Source organism: Cnephaeus nilssonii, assembly GCF_951640355.1.
Source record: "Cnephaeus nilssonii genome assembly, chromosome: 1".
NCBI classification, from domain to species: domain Eukaryota; kingdom Metazoa; phylum Chordata; class Mammalia; order Chiroptera; family Vespertilionidae; genus Cnephaeus; species Cnephaeus nilssonii.
The window spans coordinates 92080176-92092577 of NC_137072.1; the positions used below are offsets into that span (position 1 = coordinate 92080176).

Consider the following 12402-nt stretch of genomic DNA (forward strand, 5'->3'; position numbering starts at 1 on the left):
AGTTCTGATTGTGAAATTCCAGCCATACAAATAATGTGGGAAGTGACCAATTGCTTTAACAATGCCTAATAGCTCTTCCCTGGTGCTCAGTTGTTTCTGGCTGAAGTACTTAGAATTTGATTATAGTAAGCGATTATTACCTTATCAAGAATCATCTTATGTCTGCAAAGCTTTTCATCTGGACAGACAAAAGGCCCCATTAATCCTCAAATCACCCACACCTCATTTTTCTTTCATGTTCATCTACTGTGACTCCTTTGTTTCACTCTTTCTGGCTCAGAACATTCTTTCTGGTCCAGAACACTCATATGGTGGCCATATTTACAAGCCCCAAATTTGAATTCATGTTTTGACAAATGATGCTTTTTATTTATAAATTTATTCTTAGAAAGCCTAAAAAAACTAGCCCTAGCCGGGTGCTCAGTGGTTAGAGCATCGGCCTGCCAACTGAAGAGTTTGGGGTTCAGTTCCTTCCAGTCAAGGGCACGTACCTCAGTTGCGGGCTTCATCCCGGCCCTGGTCAGGGTGTGTGCAGGCAGTAACCAATCGATGTGACTGTCTCACATCGATGCTTCTCTCTCTGTGTCTCTCCCCCTCCCTTCCACTCTCTCTAAAAATCGATGGGGAAAAAAATATCCTCAGGTGAGGATTAACCAAACAAAAAAATTAGAAAACTTAAATGTTATGCATTATACATTGAATCAATCACCGTTTATTGACAAGAGTAAATGTACATGAGAATGAATACAAAATTCTAGGGGAAAAATTACAGATGGGCGAAGACATTTTTTGTCATTTTCCATCATCTCTGTTGAAGCTGACGACAGGGTTTTCCACTCTTGTGCTTATTTGTAGGATGCAACTTGCGAAATTAGAATTTGATCTACTTTTTTTTTTCCAAACATCTCTTAGAAAGTCTGAGTAATTCATTTGGATTATCAAGAGAGATGTTCTATCAATTACTTGAGTAATTTCCAAAAGTTGTCAGCAAAAATGATCTGATGAACTGGAGTCATACCTGGTAGTGTGAAATCTCAGAATAATAGTGTTTTTCTGGAGAATTTTGTTTTCTTCTACTCAGCAAACAAGTATTCAAGTTACAACTTAAGGTAAGGCTCTCATTTTGAATAATCTTCATAGTAACAAAATAAAATACTCTAGACATCATTATTCCATGCTTTCTTCTGATCATTCTCTTCGGGGCCTTTTAACAAGTTCTTGTTGTTTTTACCAAATAAAGCAAAATTATTAAGGGCTTTTCCACTTATGCCTTCTAAAGGTCGGTAATTTGATTCCCATTCCCTCATTTCACTAAATCCACATCATAATGAATATTTAACATTATCAGCAATTTTCTTCTTAAATTCTTTTATTTTTAGAATGAAATCATTCACATTTTTATCTTTCTCTTCAATTCTAATTAAAATGCAAAGATTCACATGGAGAAACATTCTGTCCCTTTATTTTGGAAAAAAAAAGTGTCATGGAAAATTGCAATGGCATTGTTTGGATTTAGGGTCTTTGGAAAATGTCTTGACAGTGGAACTTTTTCAGCTGATAACAACTACGCATGTAGAGACGGAAACATTATTAGTATTCTTCTGAGAACAGGCATCTGTACCAGAAATCTTATTTGAATGGGACCATATATGTCTGATAAAATCCCACCATTATTTCAGTGTCTTCACTTGTATTATAGAAATGTAACAAGTTTTGAATAACTTTACGATAACAACTTCTACGTCAATTGAAAAATCTGATGAATTATTAATACGACGGTTGCGAATGTGTGCCATGCAACTGATCCTGACCAAGATTCTGATATCACCATTATTGGAAAAGAATATCAAAGCTGGCGTTAGAAATATTGGATGACACATTGACAAGCTAATCAACAAGTCTGCTGAGGCTTAGCCTAGAGGAAATATGGCCATTTCATCGGCCACTTCAGTCACCTGGCAGGATGCCATCTTCAAGAACATTCCCACTAATTTCAGTGTTTCATTAAAATACCTTATTAATTATTTGTACTCCATGAAGGGCACCAGCATATTCAGGAAATAGTTAAAAAATTATTGTTACATGCCGGATAGTGATTAAGGGACCAGACTCTGGAAGGAAATTGCTGGGTTCAAATCCCCATTCAGGCACTTATTAGTCAGAGATTGGCCAAGTTAATTAACTCTGCTCTGTGCCTCAGTTTCCTTATCAACCATGATAGTGGTAATATTGCCCTCAACAAGTTATTGTGAGAATGAAATAAATTAATATTTGTAGAGTGTTTAGAATGGCATAGTAAGCACCATAAAAAACACTTAAGACTATTTTTCTTTTAAGGAAAGACCACTTCCTTTACTTCCTAGAAGACTACATCTTGATTCCAAGATCTAATGATTCACACAATACTACCATAGTTTTCTTAAGCTTCTGGAACAAGGACGTTTTTCACAGTTGTTAATCTTTTTGTTTGTGCAGACGAAAATTTGTTTTTAAACAATGTGACAATTAGCCTGGATGTGCAATCCAAATATCTGAAACCCTGATTGTGCCTTGTGATATGAAAAGGAGTGATTTTTTTTTCTTGGCCACAAATTCCATTTCAGCAGAATTATCTTTGCAGTGAAACTAAAGAGCATGCTGATCTTTGAGTCGCAGTAGCCCCATCGAGGATTCCATTGGAGGCTTGAAGAAAATAAGCACCTGAACAAATAAAAGCAAAGAAGCTACAGTTTGCATCAATAAGCACCAAAAAGACAATTTCACAAAGCAACTGAGAAGGATGGGGCTGGGGTGTGTTTAGTGAGCACAGCTTCTCATATTGCCCCATGTCCTCATAGGGGAGGTGCAGCCACTGAAAGAAGGGATCTAGTGTCTTACCCCCCAACAGGTCACCCTTAAACTTCAGCACTGCTCCCTCATATGGTGCACAAGTCGTATCACCCAGACCTAGCATCTAATTCTGAGAACCATTTCTTACTAAGCCACCAGGGCTACCTCACCCCATTTCACAAATTATATCAGGGGGTGGAAAACTACAGCTAACAGGTCAAATCCAGCGTACTGTCTGGTGTGTGTGTGTGTGTGTGTGTGTGTGTGTGTGTGTGTGTGTGTGTTGGGGTTTTTTTGTTGTTTTTTTTTGCAGCCCACAGAATGGGTTTTTACATTTTTAAAGGGTTGGAAAAACAATCAAAAGAATATTACTTTCTGTGGCAGGTGAAAACTGATCTGATGTTCACATTTCAGCATCCATTGGTTGTTTTGTTTGAATGCAGATGTGTCAGACAGACTTCTAAGAGGGCCCCAGTATCCCCATCTCAGGGCTACTCCCTTGTATAAGCTCTCCTCCCCTCAGTGTGGGTGGGACCTGAGAATATGAAGAGGAATCACTGCCATGAGTGTGTGACCTTAGAAAGCAAGTGAAGGGATAGTGCAGATGGGATTAAGGTCTTTAATCAGGTGTGGTTGAGGTAACTAACGGGAAATTGCCCTGGGTGGGCCTGCCCTGATCAGGTAGGCCCTTAAAGGTCTTGAAGAAGCAAGCTTCCAGGAGTTAGAGAGCTGCCAGGAAATGAATTCTGCCAGCAGACACTTGACCTTGGATGAGTATCCCAAGCCCCAGGTCAGACTGCAGCCCATGATTACTGACATCTTGATCGTGACCTTGTGAGACTCTGAGCAGAGGACCCAGCTAAGCTGACTGCTGACCCATGGAAACCAAAAGGTAATAAATGTATGTTGCTTTAAGTCACTAAGTCTGTGGCAATTTATCACACAGCAATAAAAGCAATACAATACGCATGCTCATTTGTTTAAGCGTTGTCCGTGGTTGCTTTGGGGCTACCACAGTGGAGTTGAGTAGTTGAAACCTGCTAGACTGCACAAGCTCACAAAACATAAAATATTTACAGAAGAAGGTGGCAAACCCCTGAGTTCTATAATTACAACGCAGCCTCATCACACATACCAACCACACTGCAACTATATGACAAGGATCAATCTGTGGTTGCACACAACTGAATGAAGGCTGAAGAAATAACAGATGTCTTACTATAACGGTTTATCTTACCCATTTAGGTATACACCTTACGCGTGGACTGTGATGCTTCCTGAGGAGATATATTCCTTTGAATTGTCTCATGAAAAGGCTCCTTTCTTTCCTAGTCCCTGAATTCACTTGGAAACAAACCTGAATTTTATAATTAATTTTTAACTTCAAACAACTTCAAACTACAGGCAAAACAAACTATGCTCGATTCTATGAGAAATGCTCAGTATTGTTATCACCTTATATTGCAATCAACTCTGCTCGGCAGCTACAATTACGTGGGCTTTTACAATGATGCTGTGTGGGTGAGTTCTGCCCCTAGAGACGCAGGGCAGGCACACAGCCCCTGCACGGCTGGCTGGACACCATCTCAGCCAGCGTGGGTGGGCACAGTGTCCCGAGTCGCCACAAGGTCCTGTGCCCCCTCCTGCTACATCAGGGTCTGATCGATGCATCTGTTCAGAAGGCATTATGGAATGTCAACTCTGCCAGCTGGACATTCAGTAGTGACGAGGACAGATGTGGCCACTGCTATTGTATACTAGATTGTATACAATCTAGTGAGGAACACATGGTTGAAATAGGAAATCCAAACTGAAAGAAGTGAGTAAATAAGTACAGTGTTATAGAAACATACATCAGTGTCCTAATTTAATGTTTCTAACCCAGTGAAAACCTTGGCAGCCTTGGTTGTGCATTAAAATCCTCTGGGGGAGCTATTTCAAAACCCTGATGCCCAGGCTGAATCTCAAAGGTGGGACAGGGCAATGGGACAGGCAGTCCTCAGGTTACATCGGACTCGACGTACGTCATTTCGTGGTTACGTCGCCATCTCCCATTTACAGTATTTATTTTAAAAAAAGTTCCATCATTTCGATGTATGTACATATGTGCTTTATGTTTTTTATTATTTATTTACCACAAGTAAAGGTCAGGAATTGTTATCTTTCTTTTAAATTTTTTTGACTGTTTCACGTCATTACTGCTGTGTATGTGCTCCATGTGAGTGACGGAGGTGCTTATGTAGGTGGGTTCCGACTTAAGCCGAAAATCGGTTACGTCGCGCCGTAGGAACGGATCTCCGACGTAACCCGAGGACTGCCTGTATATGCTTTTAAGCTTCCTAGGTGAATCCACTAAACACCTAAACTTGACAACCAGTCTATACTCATCTTTTCCTCCTTTTCTCTTGTTCCAGTGAAGGGGTGTTCCCTCTACTAAGCCAACGCAAATCCTTCCTCACCATTCTTCCATATTCCATCTCCTCCCACCTTCTCAGGAAATCTAGTGATGATTCCTCTTTCTTCAATTTAACCCTCACTATTGGCTCCTTCCTATTAGCACTTAATCATGTTCACGTCTCACATATATATTTAAATCCCCATGATCCCACACCATCCCCTTCAGCTACGACCCTCTCTCCTCCACTTTGCAGTCAAACTTCCTCAAAAAAGTGGTCTACACTGTTTGTTTAGTCCCACTCACTCTTCAATGAACGCAGATCTGGTGTCAGCCTCCAGCTCTCGCTAAGGTTATCGGTAACAACACAGTCAACCTTTCCGTCCTCATCCTGCACGATCTCTCAGCAGCAATTGCCATAAATGGGTCCCTCCACTCCCCACCTTCTCAAAACAGTTCCTCCTCTTGGAACTTCCTGCGGTTTTAGGCTGGATCTTTATTTCTCACCCTATCCTCCTCTATTCATTCTGTAGGTGATCCCATCTCCCCCAACGGCTGCAAGTACTATCCCTATACTGCTGAATTTTTAAAGGTCTAGACTAGTGTTTATCAAATGATGGTCTCTGAAGAGACTAAAAGTTCAGATTCCAGAGCCTAACTCCAGATCTGCTGAAATAGAATCCCTGAGAGTGGGACCTAGGAATCTGAATTTTTAACACTCTCCCCCAGATTCTTATGCACAGTCAAGTTGGAGACTCACAGTTCCAGACCCATGTACCCAACTGCCTATAGGATATTTCTACTTGGATATTTTACAGGTATCTTACATGCATTATCTGTGTGATGGACATTCTCAGTGCTGACTGACATCCGGTTGTCTTCCTCCTCCCTGTCCACGTGGAGGACAACACCTCGCAGCCTTCTTTGCAGTTAGGCACAGTCACATGGCTAGGTCTACACAATGGACTGTGAACATAAGTGATGTCACTTCCAGGCTGAGGCAATGAATGTGGCTCTCTCTTCCACCCCCTGGGAATCTGGAAGTCGTGGTGAGACGACAGAGCCACAAGATGAAAGGGACTGGAGTTCTTTCACTGCTTGGAAGGGAGCTGCCCTGGAGAGCTGCCAAACGCACAAAAGACATTGTGTGATGAAGAATTAAATAGTTGTTGGGTTAAGTCCCTGAGATTTTGTGATTAATTTGTTATAGCGGCGTAATTTAGCTCATCCGAAATGGAAGTCATCTGATCACTCTGCCTCCTCCCATTTCCAATTTGTTCCTCTTTCTAGTGTTCTCTCTCCACTCAACTGATGAGGCCGGAAGCTCAAGGTTAGCAGTGAATAAATATTCTTTTCAATTTTTCATGTTTTCTAGAGAGGAGGAGTCATCCATTCTACACTCCAGAAGGGAAAAATATTGGAGAACTCTTCAACTCAGTTTCTCCACCATCCCCTAACGGGAGGATGGGCAGAATGAGTTACTTCCCTTATTAGTGAGATTCACTGAACCACCTTTACTTTCACTTATTTCACATGGTCTGACATTATTTTAATCTTCACCTAGCTCTGAGCTCAGAACTGAGACAGAAGGAAGGAAGAGATTGATGGATCCCCAAACCAAAAGAGACAGAGATACAACTGTCTTGTTTTCCACTGTATCCCCAGCATACAGCATATGGAAGACATAAATATTTGTTGATTTATTGACCAACTTCATTTAATTGCTATTTGCTGAGAGAATGGAATTTCCATGATAATTCAACAGTTTATCAAAAAGAGAATATAGGATTATCATATAAAATCTGGGTCATATAGGCCCCATGCTTACTTTATCACCAATACTTCTTCATGCCCAACTTAATCTTAATTTTTCAAGCACAAGAGAAGTAGAACATGGCTCACAATATTCCCTCCTCTGTATCTCCTTTTTTCCTCTCTCTCTATTCACAGGCTAGTTTTATATGCTTGGGCTGGTTAAGGACACAGTCTGCTCATGTCTTTGTCTTATGTCAGTCTACATGTTGCTATTTCCATGTTTGTGAAGTTTTCTGGATCGTATTACTGGTACGTTATTTTATCCTAGAATCCCTCTGTTCTTACCCTTTAAGATTTTAAATTAAACTGAAAACTTGTGGCATTTTTCCTTGTTTTAAATACCCTTCATTCTGCTTTTGTAGGGTCTTATAGAACAATAGTTGAATACTTACTTATTATAATTATTTTAAAATATGTCATGGGAGCCACAAGGTGTCAGGCATTGGGTTAGGTGTACGGCGGCGGGGGGGGGGGGGGGCGAGCGGGGGGCGACAGTGAATAAAACAAATGCAGTGCCTTCCCTATAAGAATTTACAGTCTAGTTGGGGCAGTAGACAGATTAATTAATTTATCACACTAAGGAAAGCAAAATTACAAACAGAGATGAGAGCTTTGGAAAAAGAACATGATTCTATGACAGCATTTTAACAAAGTCATCTGACAGAGTCTGGGAGCCACCAAAGAAGGTTTCCCCGGAAGATTAAAGGGGAAAGAAAGTACCAATAGAGGTGCCAGAGGAAAGGGCAGTGCGTCCAAGGACGCAGCATGTAACTGGACAGTCCACGGGACTGAACAAAGGTTAGGGAGGCAGAAATGTGGTTCAGAGAAGGCTCAGGAGTGATGGAGCGAGGATTTGATCAGATACATATTTTTGAAAGGATTTCTTGGACCTCAGTATGAAGAGATGGCAAAGGGCTGTAGGAGTGAATTTGGGGAGGCCAAGTTAGCAGGCTCATTCTTCTTTCCTGGCAAAGATAAGAAATTGGTCTAAAGCATGTCAGTGCAGGAGAGAAGTGATCAATTTTGAAAAATACTTAGAAGGTGCCGAAACCGGTTTGGCTCAGTGGATAGAGCGTCGGCCTGCAGACTGAAAGGTTCCAGGTTCGATTCCGGTCAAGGGCATGTACTTTGGTTGCGGGCACATCCCCAATAGGGGGTGTGCAGGAGGCAGCTGATTGATGTTTCTCTCTCATCGATGTTTCTAGCTCTCTATCCTTCTCCCTTCCTCTCTGTAAAAGATCAATAAAATATATTTAAAAAATATTTAGAAGGTAAAAATAATCATAATCCTTGTAGAAAACATACCGCATACCTGGCCTGTTCTAAGCATTCTACAGTTGCCCTGTGCAATATGGTGCACACAGGGCGATCAAGCACACGAATGACATAGTCCAAACTGTGATGTGCTGTAAGTGCAAAATTCACACCAGATTCCGAAGACTCAGGACAAAAATGAAGAACGTATAATACATTATAATATTTTGAATACAGTGGGTTAAGTAGCGTATAATATAATTAATCTCACCTGTTTCTTTTCACTTTTTTAAAAATGTGGCTACTAGAAAAATTTAAATTACATATATGATCACCTCATACCTGCCAGAATAGCTATTATCAATAAATCAACAAAAAAGTGCTGGAAAGGATATGGAGAAAGGGGAACCCTCATGCACTGCTGGTGGGAATGCCAACGGGTGCAACCACTTGTGGAAAGCATATGGAGTTACCTCAAAAAATTAAAAATGGAACTGCATAATGTCCCAGCAATTCCACTTCTGGGAATATATCCAAAGGAGCCTGAAACACTAGTTCGAAAGGATATATGCACCCCTATGTTCATAGCAACATAATTTACAATAGCCAAGATTAGGAAACAGCCCCAGTGCCCATCAGTAGATGAGTGGATAAAAAAAAAACTGGTACATTTACACAACGGAATACTACGTGGCAATAAAAAAGAAAGAACTCTTACCATTTGCAACAGCATGGGTTGACCTGGAGAGTATTATGCTAAGTGAAATAAGCCAGTCAGAGAAAAATAAATACCATATGATCTCACTCATATGTGGAATCTAATAAACAAAATAAACTGACGAACAAAATAGAAACAGACTCATAGGTAGAGAACAGACTGACAGCTGTCAGAGGGGATTGGGGTTCCAGGGCTGGGTGAAGGGGATGTAAGGATTAAACAAACAAAAACTCTCCTAGACAGCAGTATGGTGATTACCAGAGGGAAGAGAGGGTGGGAGAGGTAGAAGAGAATATAGCGGTTTAAAAGGAGACTTGACTTTGGGTGGTGAACATCATCTGTATTATTGTATTGTGTGTTCACCACTTTAACAGCTGATAGCTCAATTGACGTTTCTTTCTTTTCAGCCAGACTAAGCTTTGAACAAAATGCTACTGGAAGTTTGAAAAAGCAGTTGAAGTACAAGCACTGCCTTTATATTTATTCAAAGTGTGAATAAATGTAAAAAATGTACACACACTTTAACAGCTGGTAACTCACTTAATTTTCACTCCTTTTCAGGTTGAAGCCATACTAAGCTTTGAACAAAGAAAATTTATCCACTATACTTTTTATAGCGATACATAAAAGATAATGTGTATGGTACAAAACCAGCAAAAGTTGACAAAATGAGGGAGCACAAATATCGAACTAAATGATTCTTGATGTTTGCGATTCCATTGCTGCATGTCATCAGCAGTGCCTGGACCAGAACAGTCATCAGTTTGAAAACAGGTGTTGACAAAAAAGGATTTGAAATGAACTGTATATTAATAAACACTGACTTTATAATCATTCAAAGTGTGTATACATTTTTAGGGACACCCTATAGAATTGTACACCTGAATCCTACTATAATTGTATTAACCAATGTCACCCCAATAAAATTTTTAAAAAGAAATGAATGAAAATACAAAGAAATTATAATTTTATCATTTTGTAAATTCCAAAGATTAATGTCCAGTCTAACTTGTATGATAATGACATTCTGTCAACCTTAATTTTTATTCTGAATTTTCAGCTGATTATGGTATATGTACTCACATTTTTCTGTATGTTTTGCTAGGAATTCTTATAATAGGTGACATTTTAATCCAGAGGGTGATGGACAAATATCTGTGATTATATATATATATATATATATATATATATATATATATATATATATATGGCCCGGTGCATGAAATCTGTGCACGGTGGGGGGGTCCCTCAGCCCAACCTGCCCCTTTCCAATCTGGGAGTCCTTAGGGGATATGGGGATGTCCTACTGACGGCTTAGGCCTGCTCCCTGTGGTTCTCTGCTCACTGCGGACCTGCCTGCTTGACGCCACTGCAGGCCCTGGTGTCTGCTCTCTGTGGGGTCCTGCTTGCCCTTAGCCGCCAGGGCCAGGGGCAAGCAGGGCCCTGCCGTCTGCTCGCTCGCTGCGGGGTACTGCTCGCTCGCTGCAGGGGATGTTCCCGCCCCACCCCCAGCTGCTCCATGCCGGAACAACCCCTGGCCACTCCGGGCCTACGCACGCCGGAACAACCCCCGGCCACTCCGGGCCTGCGCACGGGCCTATAGGCTCAGAGTGGCCTGGATACCAAGGACACCTGTTCCCGGGACACAGGCCACTTGGGTGCCAGTGCACACTCAAGCGGCCACCCCGCCCCCAGCCGCTCCACACCTGTGTATGCAAATTAACCTGCCATCTTTGTTGGGTTAATTTTCATACTCACTCCTGATTGGCTGATGGGTGTTGTGGAGATAAGGTCAATTTGCATATTTCTCTTTTATTAGTGTAGATATACAGTGACCTAGAAACTGTTTTCTAATTGGAACACATAGAATGCTAATTATAAAAATTAGCTCAATAGCTTTTAAATATATTTGTTGCTGATACACTCTTTTGTGTCCAAATACAGATTATCTCTGTTCCTCCATTTTCTCATTCATCCTATCTAATAAAAGAGTAATATGCAAATTGACTGTCACTCCAACACACAAGATGACTGTCCCCATGTGGACACAAGATGGCTGCCCCCATGTGGACACAAGATGGCCACCACAAGATGGCCAGCAGTGGAGGGAAGTTGGGAGGGACCAGGTCTGCAAGGGAGGGCAGTTGGAGGCAATCAAGCCTGCAGGGGAGGGCAGTTAGGGGTGACCAGGCCAGCAGAGGAGGGAAGTTGGGAGCGACCGGGCCTGCAGGGAAGAGCAGTTGGGGGGGACCCAGGCCTGTAGGGGAGAGCAGTTGGGGGGGACTAGGCCTACAGGGGAGGGCAGTTAGGGATGACCAGGCCTTCAGGGGAGGGCAGTTAGGGGTGACCAGGCCTGCAGGGGAGGGCAGTTAGGGACAATCAGGCTGGCAGGGGAGCAGTTAGGCACCAATCAGGCTGGCAGGAGAGTGGTTAGGGGGTGATCAGGCTGGCAGGCAGAAGCGGTTAGGGGCAATCAGGAAGGCAAGCAGGCAAGCAGTTGGGAGCCAGCAGTCCTGGATTGTGAGACCTGGATCAGGCCTAAACGGGCAGTCAGACATCCCTTGAGGGGTCCCAGATTGGAGAGGGTGCAGGCTGGTCTGAGGGACACACACCCCCGTGCATAAATTTTGTGCACCGGGCCTCTAGTAAAATACTACTAATAAAAGAACTCACTTTGTAGCATTGTTGCAAGAATTAAATATAATGTTACATCAATCTAAAGCAATGCTTGTTATATAGTAAGCTATTGTTGTTATTATGATTATTAAAGGCTGTTTATGGTATTTGTATGAAATATTTTGCTTTGTACGTGTTTGTTTTTTTGTCAGTCCTAGATTTGTGGTGGTTGTTTTTTTTTTTCAATTACAGTTTAAATTCAATATTATTTTGTATTAGTTTCAGGTATACAGCATAGTGATTAGACAGTTGTATACTTTAGAAAGTGTTCTCCCTGATATTTCCAGGACCCAATTGGCACCATATGTAGCTACTACAAGATCCGAATCACAATGCAAGACTGAATTTTTTAAATAAGAGGCCTGCATCTTGAACAATAGAATAAGAACTATTCTAGTAATTGAAAGTGACTGAGAAGTTATAGAATCTGGTCATGAAATCCATATAGAAGAGTTCCAAATATGTAGTTGAGAACATCCAATAAGGCAGGTTTGGTTAGGAAGAACCATAAGGGACTAACAATTGAATCCATAGGCACCATAGCTGTGTGGGAAACTACAGGCTCATCCTAATGTGAGCCAACAGTTTGATCACCCAACAGATATTTATGTACCCACTACTAGGATATACAATTCACTATAGATGCAGAAAGAATTAGTACCTGGTCCCTATCTTCAAGGAGCCTAAAGGAAACTGTTATAGCTCTTGGCAAGGA

General features: G+C 41.5%; 1 long non-coding RNA gene across 1 annotated transcript in view; it reads right to left on the bottom strand.

Annotated features, from left to right (window-relative positions):
- Positions 1-325: 325 nt before the first annotated feature.
- LOC307100827 overlaps positions 326-12402 on the bottom strand; it is a 43077-nt gene continuing 31000 nt past the window's right edge. Inside the window, exons 3-4 of the long non-coding RNA XR_013813618.1 lie at positions 6052-6346; positions 326-2700 (exon numbers count right to left, since the gene is read on the bottom strand). This is a non-coding gene — a long non-coding RNA (uncharacterized lncRNA). The remainder of the gene's footprint in view (positions 2701-6051; positions 6347-12402) is intronic.